Here is a 12479-nt window from a genome sequence, read left to right as displayed (position 1 = left end):
GAACATAAATACATAAACAAATTTTTTTATATAGACATGCTCTTTGTTTGTACTCTATTTAGTTGTTGCTCTCCTGCATGTACACCCTGAAAAAAGAACTTCTCAATAGTAGGAATTGGATTACCAGCACACACAATTGGATTATCAACTCATTCCCTAGGTTGATAAAGCTACTGGATGTTGGAATTCAGGTTATCAACTCTTTCAAAATAGGTCATCAACCAATCAGAAGTGAGGTTACCAACACACAGAATGGGATCATCAACCAATTCCCTTGGTTGATAAAGCTACTGGAATGTTGGAATTCAGGTTATCAACTCCCCCAAAATAGGTCATCAACCAATCGGAAGTGAGGTTACCAACTTACATAATGGGATCATCAACCCATTCCCATGGTTGATAAAGCTACTGCAATTCAAAATCCAGGTTATCAACTCCCTCTAAGCGGGGTTACCAAGATTCAGAAGTGGGTTACCGACATAAAAATTGGGTTATCAACCAGATCCCTATGTTGATAAAACTACTGGAATTGACAAACCGGGTTATCAACTCCCACTTTTTTGAGTTACCAACATTCGAAAGTGGGTCACCGACAGAGAGAATGGGTTATCAACCCATTCACTGGGTATTAAAGCTAATGAGTGATTTAGGATTATCGACTACCTTAAAATGAGGTTACCAACATTTGGAAGTGAGTGATCGACCCAAAAAATAGGTTACCAACTATTAACCAGGTAGATAAAGCTTCTGAAAATGAAATTTAGGCTTACCAACCTCCCATTTTTTTGGGTGATTGACCTTGTAAAGGAGTTATCAACCCAAAAATGGGTCACCAACCATTTACCAGGTTAGGGAAAGCTATTGGAATTGAAATTTAGGCTTACCAACCTCCCATTTTTTGGGGTGATTGACCTTCTAAAGTGGGTTATCAACCCAAAAATAGGTCACTAACCATTTACCAGGGTAGATAAAGCTACTGGAATTCAAATTTAGGCTTACTAACCTCCCTTTTTTTGGGGTGATTGACCTTCTAAAGTGGGTTATCAACCCAAAAAAAGGGTCACCAACCATTAACCAAGGTAGATAAAGTTACTGGAAATGGGGGATTATGAACCACCTAGAGGGGGTTCTAAACACAGGAAAAGGGAGATTATCAATCTCAAGACAGGGTTGTCAACAATGAAAAGGGGTAGGGGGTTCTCAACACTGAAAATTGGAGATTATCAAAAGGGGGTTCTCCACAGCGAAAATGAAACAATACATGTTAACGGTTTCTCATCAAAGCCAACTTAACAGGGGGAAAAATAAAAAATGAAACCCTAGATTTGTAAAGGCTTCCAAATATTGAAAATGAAATAATACACCACAAAAGTAACTTAAAAGAAGGAAAATAAAAGTAAAAAAAATGAAACATGACACCCTACCACACTTGAGACGATGGGGATGGGGAACACATCGGAAAAAATGAAGCCCTCCCCGGAATATGGTTGAGAACAGAGAAGAGAGGTTCATAGTAGCGCAGTAAATCGTCCCACGTCAGAGAAAATGAGTTAATTTTCACACCGGTCACCACCTCACGCCGAAGAAGATGAGTTGCGGGTGGTTAAAAATGAAAAATGAGAGAGTAAAAGTGAAAAATAAAAGCTTCTCGACAGTTAAAGATGAAGAAAAGTTAAAACGATGTGTTTTTTTGCCCTCAGGGGCATTTATGTAAAAGGCCATGTACATAAAGGGTGTTTTTTTGCCCTCAGGGGCATTTATGTAAAAGGCCATGTACGTAAAAGGTGTTTTGACCTCTGTTCACAAGCTTTCAAAAGGGTGTCACCCATCCACTATTTTGTCATTTTTGTATCACCAATTGACAATATTAGGTTTTGGTGGGAAATTTTTAGCTTAAGCTAAAATTTCTACTAGAATATCCTTAGTTTTCTCGTAAAATAGTGAATTGAGGGTTGGAATTCCAGTTTTTCCATATTCTTCTATTCCCTAACCTTGTAGTCTGCAAGGGTTATAGAAATCTTGCATCTCCTAGCAAGATTCTTGGAGTTTCTTGAAGAAATCATTAAGAAGATCACTGAATTGCAAGATCTACCCTGAAATTTTAGATTTCTAGAAATCCGAAACTTCCGTGTGTTTTCCCCGCTATCAATTTGGTATCAGAGCCTCGCTGCAAAACTCCTCAGATTTTGAGGATCCTGGAAGAAAAAAATAGCAAAATCTGAAGAGGAACAAAATCTTGCAAAAACAGTCCAAGAACAACCTCGTAACTGTTAGCAATTTGTGAGTTTCTGGTTAAATTCGCCTTGAAATTTCAATCGTTGTAACTTGTAAGTTCCTCTCACTCCGTCTGCTGTTAAACATCTCTATTGTTTGGAATTATTAGAATATATGAGCAAAAGTCCAGATCTTCAATTTCAAGTGGAGTGCCGAGCACCGAATTTGGGCTGGTTGCTGAAAACCTTGTGAATATTATTAGAATTCACCTTCATATTAGGTTTTGAAATGATCATTGAGGCTTTCTTCCGAAATTCAGTCACGGCACATTCTCCCTTATCTTCTTGTTTAACTCACTACGAAAGCTGTCTCACACTAGCAGAACAAATCTGGACGAATTCTTCTCCATCTTGGAATTAGATTTCAAGTCATTTCTGTTCTCTAAAATTTGTGAACACACAATTTCGGTCCAAAAGCCTTGATTCTTATGCTTGGACAAAAAATGATTGGTGCTTTTTTTCAAGCCAAGGACATCCATGGTTCAGAATTTCTGAATTGCCTTCGTTGGATAGTTACTAGGGACTTAACATTTTCTCTTTCGTCTCTTGAATTGGAAGGCTATGGATATAAATAAGTGAAGCATTGGAATTGATTCTTGAGAAGAAGGTGCTATAGTTTGTGATTTAATTGGAAAGCTACTATGCCTTACCATTTCAATAAGACAAAAATCTTGAGCCAGCTGTTAAGATGAGCAGAATTTTGCTTTTGCATGTTTGGGAATTCCAAGCCTGCTGGATGACATATGTATGAGCTGGTTGCTACAAGTGTTACAACGTTCTGGACATTTGTCACTACTTCCAAGTTTCTATGAAGACGAGTTAGTGGGAAAGCACAGTTTATGGATTCTTTCTTTTTTTTATGGGTGGTTTATAGATTCTTTGTGACTGCACGTTTGGCCTAGAATTAAAGTGCATTTAATATACAGTTAAGAGGTTGGCTGATTTACCAAATTTGGACAGAACTTGAGTCTCACTGATACTTCTCCAAGACAGTTTTGTTGGTTACAAAGCTCACTTAAAGCTTGTGGTTTAAGCTTTATCAAAGTGGCTTCGAGAGGGGTATTACATTGCATTACTTGTACAATATATGGAAGGAGAAAGGAAGTTCCAAGATGCATTGTTAGCTGTATTCCAACAAATGAATCAGAAATTTGACGAGATACTAGAGTTGCAAGAAGGGGAGTGGCACACGTACTAGCGAGACCAGTATGAGCCTAGTATGTATGAGTAACCTACGCATGTGCCTTCACTTCCACAGCCAGTTTAGATGTCCTCCGACCCTTCTACTTTTGTCAACCCAACTATCTGCGGCTACGGATGTGGTAAGCTTGACCACGACATGTGGAGGAGTTGCCCGACTCGATGTCCACCTCCACCTATTGCTACCTCCGTTGAAGACAATAATGCCAAACAATCAGAGTGTTAGGATACATTGGAGGAGATTATTGTTTTAGAGCCAGACACAGACGGGGTGAGCTTGGCACTACTGATCCTGTTGATGCTAGTAGTGAGCTAGTTGTCTTTGCAAATGATGGCGATGATGATCCCATTGCAGACCATGTTGAGCCCGGTGTTGTCATAGAGCTAATTGTAGAGCCCACATAGACCATTCACATAGAGTCGGATGAGTTAGCAGCAGATGATCTTATTGGTGCTAATCTTGGATTGGTGTTATCTTCAGTTATCATTCCAGTACAAGAGGAGTACGTGGCGATCTTTCCAGGTTTTGTGCTATCCATGAGGGGGTTGCATATTTGTGGTTCTTCTATGATTATATTTGCACCATTGTATCACCTGTATTTCATGCTACTTCCATGGGCATTATTGGCTTCTTTACAGATGGGCTCCTTTGACGGGTTATTGCTCCTACTGCTACAGTGGATCATTTATGTATTTGCCCCAGGTGGACTTGCACATTGGCGAGGCTGATGGGGAACTCGAGGACGAGTTCTTTCAAGAAGGGGAGTTTGATGCAGGAGCATCCCCTGGATTTACTACATCAGCCCATATTTTCTCCCTAGTGTAGTTTTCTTTTGTGTGCTTTTGTCATTTGCGCTACTTTCCTATGTAGTAGGGTAGTTTAGTCATTAAACTAGTTGATGAGTCATTTTATGTCATTTTACTTCACTAGGGGTAGTTTGGTTATTTTGTTTTTATTCATGCACTTTTTAGTCATTTTCCTTTACTTAGGGGTAGTTAGGCCATTTTACTTATCAGTGGTCCTTTTCCCTCCATTTGTAAAAAAAAATTGGTTTTGATTTGGAATAAAAATCTCAGATCTAGATCTAAAAAATAGGTTTTGGTAGAATTTTTTTAGCTTGAGCTGAAATTTCTAATATAATATCCTTTGTTCTCTTGTAGAATAGAGAATTGAGGGCTGGAATTCCAGTTTTTTCCCTATCTTCTCATCCTAACCTTGTAGTTTGTAAGGGTTATAGAAATCTTGCATCTCCTTGCAAGATTCTTGGAGTTTCTTGAAGAAATCATAAAGAAGATCACTAAATTGCAAGATCTACCGTGAAATTTCATATTGTTGGAAATCCGAAACTTCCGCGTGTTTTCCCCGCTATCACAATGCCAAAGCTCTCAAGATGGTATACAAGCATCAGAATATTCCTGTTACTACTTTCTTTTAGCTGTATCAACATTTGCATTCACTAGCTTGTTTTGAATTTCGTCTACGATTTTCTCTTTCCTACGATTTTCTTTCCTAGTTATTGATTAATTTTTCACCATCGTTTTTCCTGAAAGCCACTTGATTTGGTGGGGATAAACAAAGTGAACGTGAACCAAAAAGAAAAAGAATTCCAAAAAACTGATAAATGTCAACCAAAAAGTGAAAAAAAAATTTAGAAAAAGAAGCTTCCTAGAGATTATTACTTTTCATAATTTTCTTTTCCCTCGATCTAAACATGCCTTAAAGAACTCTTTGATCTAATGATCATATGATGAAATAATACTATTATGTATGTCCGTTGAATGCAAACAGTTGCTTACTATAACAAAACTAGGTTTTCCCTATGGATAAATCCGTGGGGAAAAGTACCAAAATCCGTAGGTAAAGGTTTTTCCCTATGGATTTCAGGGTGCACAACTTCTGCAAGCTAGGTGGGGGTAGGGAAAGCCCTTTCCCTACTGATTTGTAATTTCGTAGGGATAGATCACCTTTCCCTACGGAATAATCCGTAGGGACAGGATTGGTCTTTCCCTTCTGAAGTTAATAAATATCGTAGAGAAAATGTACTTTTCCCTACTAAAATTCAAACTGATCCGTAAGGAAAATGTGCTTTTCCGTACAGAGTTTCTAAAAATACATACAAAAAATATGCTTCTCCCTACATAATTTAGAAAAATCATTACGTAAATAGTACTTTTGCCTACAAAATTTCAAAAAAAATCCATAGGGAAAGGTGTTTTTCCCTACGAAATTTCCAAAAAATCTTCGGTAAAAGCTACTTTTCCCTACCGTATTTCCAAAATCCCTAAAAATTTCAACCAATCAGTTGGTAAAATTTGATTTTCCCTATGGAATTTCAAAATAATCCATAGGGAAAAGGTGTTTTCCCCTACATAAATTCGAAATAAAAAATATATATATATATAACCTATTGTACTTGTACATTCCACAAACAATCTATATATAACATCATTTTTCCACAACATCATATACAAAAATAAAAAATATTTTAATTGAATATCTTTAAAATCACAATATATCAATAGCAAATGTCTTCAAATTGTTCCCTATATAAAATACTGCGTCGTTCAACATTCATCATTTAATGATTTACATAAATTCATCATCTCCTCAATCCTCATCATTATTTGGGATTTAACAATTTAACCTACAAACACAAAGAATGTATAAATTAATGGTAAATCAACATGTGCATATAAAGTAAAGTCATTTCAAGAATTTAACTTGTTGTTTAAAACTAGTTGTACAATTACAAATACACGAGGCCAATCAACCCTACATTCCTATGAGGATTGAATAGCCATTAGATTATACTTGGGGTGCCTGCATTGTTATGATCACGCCATTCAGATAGTACACATTCACCATCAAAATTCATGGTAGTCTCACTATCAGAAAATCATGCAAGACAGCAAATTGAGCTTAAGCTCAAACATGCAAGTTTATGAAGAATTTACGATAGCTAAGGACCATCAAGAATGTGATACCAAAATGCTAAAAAAGGACAACATAGTACGAATGGTCTTTAAAGTAGAAGTAATGGCTGTTAGTATGAAAGAAATGACTACAAAAAATTCTGATTTAACTACAGAATTGACATCAATAAAAGAAATAATGGTTGGAAAAAAGAATGAGTTGTCTAATGTTAAGTTAGATATGATGGACGATGAAGAAGCATTGACTGTTAAATTTAAAGAAATTGATGTCAATGGGGATGAGTTAATTGTTAAAAATGCAGAGTTGGCTTTTGAATTAACTGCCATCAAACCAACAATGGCGGCTAAAGATTTTAATTGGCAACCAACGATGTAGGCTTACTCAATAATGTGATCGAATTAGAGCCATCTATCAAAGCCTCACAGCAGCTACATTCAATAACATTGCATTCCAAAAGAAGATTGGGAGATTGGAGTAAAAAGTCACTGTCTACCGGGAGGATCCCACCGAGACGGATAGTGTACCTACTAAAGTTGAGGTGGAAAGGTTAAGGAAAGATGGGAGTGGTAGAATGTGGTACCATAGTTTAATTTACTAGAATGTGTAGTGAAGGTAATGATAAATCATATATGAAGGAATTGAAACCCACCCAAATTAGAAAGGAAAAAATCCCATGGCCACATTATCCTTTAGAAAGAAAAACGAATAACATATCTGTATGAAAAGACCCACATGAATGTGACACTGAGAACAATGATGACATACACATAAGCATTTGTAACACATCAACAACATGTATCAAGAGCAATTTTCCAGACATTAGATATGTAGGAATAACAATCATGCAAACCTTATGTAGTGGATGAGAAAATAATTTATGCTCAAGTTCTTCAATTTGATTGACTAACTCATCAAATTCCGAGTCCTCGATGCCCATATCCTGTTAGAAAAAAAAAGAGGAAATATTTAAAAAGTTCAAAAATAGAATATTCTAAATTAGGTCAAGCAACCAACTTCCTCCAAAAGAAAATTGAAATAGACACATGCATCTTTTCTTTATGTTATAATAGCCAAGTGTACCAAGATTGTCCTAGTACCTGGGCCACATAGGTCTCATGTTTGTTCTTTAGTACAAGGGCATAGCTTATAACTCAATTGGAAGGAGCTCAAGTCCTCAAACCTGCATTCATATGAAAAGTAATCAAAAGATAAGGTAATGTCCAAAAACTCTTCAAGCAATGCTTGAGAGCATATACCAATCAGAACCCAATAAATAGGCCTTTTTATTACCCAATCGTTGCATGGCGTTTCATCCAAAAGAAAGTCTTTAGAAATTGTGAGAAATTGTAAGAAGATACCGGTGGAAGGATTCAAATGTAATAAAATAGCGCAAGTGTCCGACTTATATTTGTATATTTTCTGCCCAGGGCTACCCACCTAGCCTGAAACTACCTTAAGAAAGATGTAGCTATATAAATATAAGGTACATCGTGCAAATCCTATGAAAGGATACTTCACTTCTCACAGTTATCTGCCGGGTCATCACAAACTCTCAAACTAGTTTCCTTGTACATAACTTGAAGAATGATATGACTCATGAATTATGACTATCTAAAATAAATTTATGACATGAATTGATGTAGAGAATAGCGTAGTTATCCATAAAACTACAAAAAAATCGCAACCACTGGCTTTGCATGGATATCAATGAGAAATGAATAGTCATCGAACTGTGCTGGAGGCAATTCAATTCATCTTAGCATGAACTTCCATGAATAAGAATGTTCCGTGCTTTGGGTTGCCAAATGAAAATCGGTTTCGCAACACTGCTTTATACAACATTGCCTTATAGCAAATGGATGCGGAGATGAATGTAATTACAACTAATATTTGACCAAATGATTACAAGAAGGTTGAAGACTGCTAACAGAGGTGTCTTTTTTTTTGGAATTAGACTACGAACATAGGTGTTTAGACTCGAGAGTAAAGGAAATAAAGTAGAACAACATAATCATAGCCCAGATTGCAAACAGAAGGTGGATGTGGCCCTATGCAACCACTTACCCGTTCTTAAAGAGAAATGGCATGGACTAATGGATTGCAAATCATGTCACGAGCGTTGGCCAAGATAACCTGTATGGTTGGCATGCAATGGTTTTTTTTATGAGCCCAAAAATTCATACACATCCCACGTTTTGAATCCAAATGGATGTGCTTCAAACCTTGGATCAGAGAAATTAGTAAATTAATAAAAAAATGTTTTTACTAAGACATTTTGGCCATACACATCCCACGTTATGAATCCATATGGATGTGCTTCAGACCTTGGATCAGAGAAATTAGTAAATTAATAAAAATTGCTTTTACTAGGACATTTTGGCCATACACATCCCATGTTATGAATCCATATAGATGTGCTTCAAACCTTGGATCAGAGAAATTTGTAGATTAATAAAAACTATTTGTACTAGGACATTTTGGCACCAAAAAGTCGCCTAGCTGACCCTTGATAAATTGAAGGTGTATGAAAAAGGTATATTTAATATTTATATGCTTGGATATTCTAGATAACACCTCTGATTGCTTTCCTACAAATATCTAGGAATCACATGAAGTATGATAATAGAGATAACAAGCACGACAACTCGCCAATTAAAAGTAAAAGCTAGAACATAAAGCAAGTAAGAGAAATAAGCACCTTAATTTCCATGTTGCTAGTACAAACTCTGCTTCACAATCAATAGCCTACATACAAATAGCCACATTATAATGTGTTTTAGAGAAGCTATTATATTATTTCCATGTAGTTACCCTTGTGAAACGCCTTAAATCACACATAAATACAAGCTCAATTACAAAAGAAAAGACCCAATTACTACTTAAAGCCTCGGTGTTCTGTTCTATCCACCAAATCCACTTAAGTTCCTATTAATGTCTCAAGTCTACTCTCAATCTTGTACACACATGGCAGACTTCCTCATTTTTTGTGTGGATAGTTCATTTCTTTTGTAATGGATAGCTATTTCCACACAAACTCCACTTAAGTTCCTTTTAATGTCTCAAGTCTACTCTCAATCTTGTACACACATGGCAGACTTCCTCATTTTTTGGGTGGATAGTTCATTGCTTTTGTATGGGATAGCTATTTCCTCACAAAGCCATATGAATAGCCAATATTAAACTAATATATTTTCAAGAAGATAACTAAAATTAACCATGTCCAGAATTCCGAAAGACCAAAGTATCCCAACATAACAGTCAGTAATCATTCCAGGTTTTGAAACCCAACAAAGATGTAAAGAAATTTGTTTCCCAGAAGTAGTCAAACTCAGTTCCCATCATGCTATCAACATAAACTCAAATAGCAAAGTTAGTGAGGAATGACATAGATTGAAGTGATAGCATGAGGGTACCTAATTAGAAAAATTCATTAATTAGATGTTACAATTCAATTAAGTTACAATTCTCATCAGGCGAGGTACGTTGTTACAGACTGTAATACGGTGAAATACATAGTCGGCATACCCCACCATGACATTTAGTTGTTGATGTGGATAAGCACATTTTTTAGGAAACAAAACACAAAAGTGGAAATGGAAAACAAACTTCACATTTCTAGATAGGTTTAGATCAGACTAGCTCAAATATTAATCGCTGGCCAAACATAGACTTCACTTGCAATAAGGAGATCTGTATGCTCCAATATCAATGGAACATGACTATTTTTTTTGGGCATGTATGTGCTCGCGCGCGATTGCAAGATCATTGACTGTGATCAATATTTTTGTTTGCATAAAGAGCAGTTTTAAATCCAGTGTCTCCAATTAAAAGGGAATATCACACTCTAACTAGAGAGGTGTTGTTTGTGGCTCAACATGCAAGCTATTACTTCATTGAAGGTTGGTCTTCAATCTGACTGTCTATCATGATCACAAATTTACCTATATTTAGAGTTCAAACCATTAAGAGTATATGTCGGCCAGTGTATTTGTCCATTTTACAAGGTTTGTGCAGGTTGAGTGATCAATAATCAATGTTGTCGATTAAATCAGTGCTAATAAGGATTAATTCATTCTGATATCTCCATAGGAGATAGTTGGAACCGTTCAATTTGACATAGACAAGTTGGGGGTTCACGTCGAAAGCAAAAGATCCCACTTTGGAAAAGTGCTAATATTTGTGGATTTGAGCACAAATGTCATGTGTCAACACTGACACGAAGTGTCAGACACGGCAAACTCCAAATTTTAGAAACGGGGACACGGCTAAAAAAGAAAATATATATAATCACGATTTGTCGATATGGATTCTTGTGTGTCGAGTTTCGACATGGATACAAGTTGTCTGACATGACAACATCTAAAAATTTAGAAATGATGACATGTACATACTCATAAAATTGTTCATTTCAATCATAATTTATAACAATATAAATATGGTATTCATTTAATAAACTAATAAATTTTAGAATTAATCAACTGCAATTTAAAACGCATGCGAGATACTCAAATCACAACGCATTTATCAATTTAATACAGTTCTCTTCCGTCTCCAATATACAATGAGAAAGGCAGACCGATATGATAAAATGAATATAGTATTGGAATAAGAGTTTGTTTGGGTTTTATGTTTAGCAGTGGGGATACAACAAATATTAGTTAAAGAAGAGCTACAAAGAGTTAGCAATAATAGAAGAGTTAATAATAAAAGATAAACACAATATTCAATAATAAAATAGAATGTCATATTTACATGGTAAAAAACTGTGTTCACATGCCCACATTAACTCTAACACTCCTAGTAGTACCTTTGAAAGTGTCGTCCAAAGGAGTGTTGTGTAGGACATGGCAGGTCAAGTGTGTCAACAATAAATTCAAAGTGTCTACAAAATCATAGGAAAAGTGAATGGATGTGGAAGGGCTTTTAAGGACTTAGCACCTTCTCTTTGACGACTAGCTTTTAAGGGTGAGTTCTATTGGGTCCCAACACTAGTTGTCCAATGTTTGTAATAGGAAGAAGACATACAATGTTGAAGTAAATAATTCCAAGATGCAAGTGTGTTTGGATGAAATAATAAGGAAATAGGAAAGCGTAGAATGATAAAGAAGAACGATTGTGATCGTCATTGTGGACAAAGCTTGGATCATTTTCGTACTCGCAGGTAAGGAAATCGGAATAATGTGAAGCAGAGACAAACTTGTACAAAACCAAGGCAAGAAAATGTGGAGAATATGACAGTGAATAACGTGAAGGTGAAGGAGAGACAAAAAATGAACAAAACGAAGACAAGAAAACTAACCGGCAAATGAACAAAAAGGGAAAAAGAGAGCATAATAAAAAATGTTGAATGAAAGGAAGATAGAAAGGAATGTGTGTCCTACTTCTTTTTAGTGAGAAGATCAAGATTACAAGGTGGTGATCACGATCACTTCTGTTTTCGGTCTAATACTGTGAATGTTGTCGAACTTTTGGAGCGATCTTTTGGAAGCGTATGATTATCATAACGCCCAAAAGAAAATTATACAATCCGTTAGAGTTAAATACACCTATTATATGGTAAGGATATGGGTTCTACATAGGATCAAGACCATATGGGTCTCTTCATGATGGTTTATAAGATAAATGGTATTGATTACACATACATGTCTCCTTACCTAGTATTGATAGTTAGGGTTATTTTAGGCGGTGATTATCCACCTCGACATAATATTTTTGAGATTTCATATGCAATTTCGTAGAAAGCCGTTTCGCTGCTCACTTCTGCAGAAGAGAACAGCCACACAAGCTCACTTTCTAGCTGATTTTGTCTTATTCATTTAATTCATATAAGGTGGCTTCTCTCCAGCAAAAGTTATCTGCAAAATAACTTTCCGCGGAATTGCCTAGCGAATCCCTACACTTTTTTTTTTATTATACTGGTCATTGTTGATATAGTAGATAATTATATTTAACAAAGTAAAAGAAAACTAACTTATGAGGTGCAATGATTCATCAACGTCATTAATCATTACAGCTCTAAGGCAATTCCCAAAAGCAATTTTGCAGCTTTTCTTTTTTCAAGTTCCACCTCA

Source organism: Tasmannia lanceolata, unplaced genomic scaffold, assembly GCF_043159265.1.
Source record: "Tasmannia lanceolata isolate RefF3 unplaced genomic scaffold, GAP_Taslan_0.1 ptg000037l, whole genome shotgun sequence".
Taxonomy (NCBI): Eukaryota; Viridiplantae; Streptophyta; class Magnoliopsida; order Canellales; family Winteraceae; genus Tasmannia; species Tasmannia lanceolata.
The sequence above is the reverse complement of the archived record's forward strand: the minus strand, read 5'-3'. Positions refer to the sequence as shown.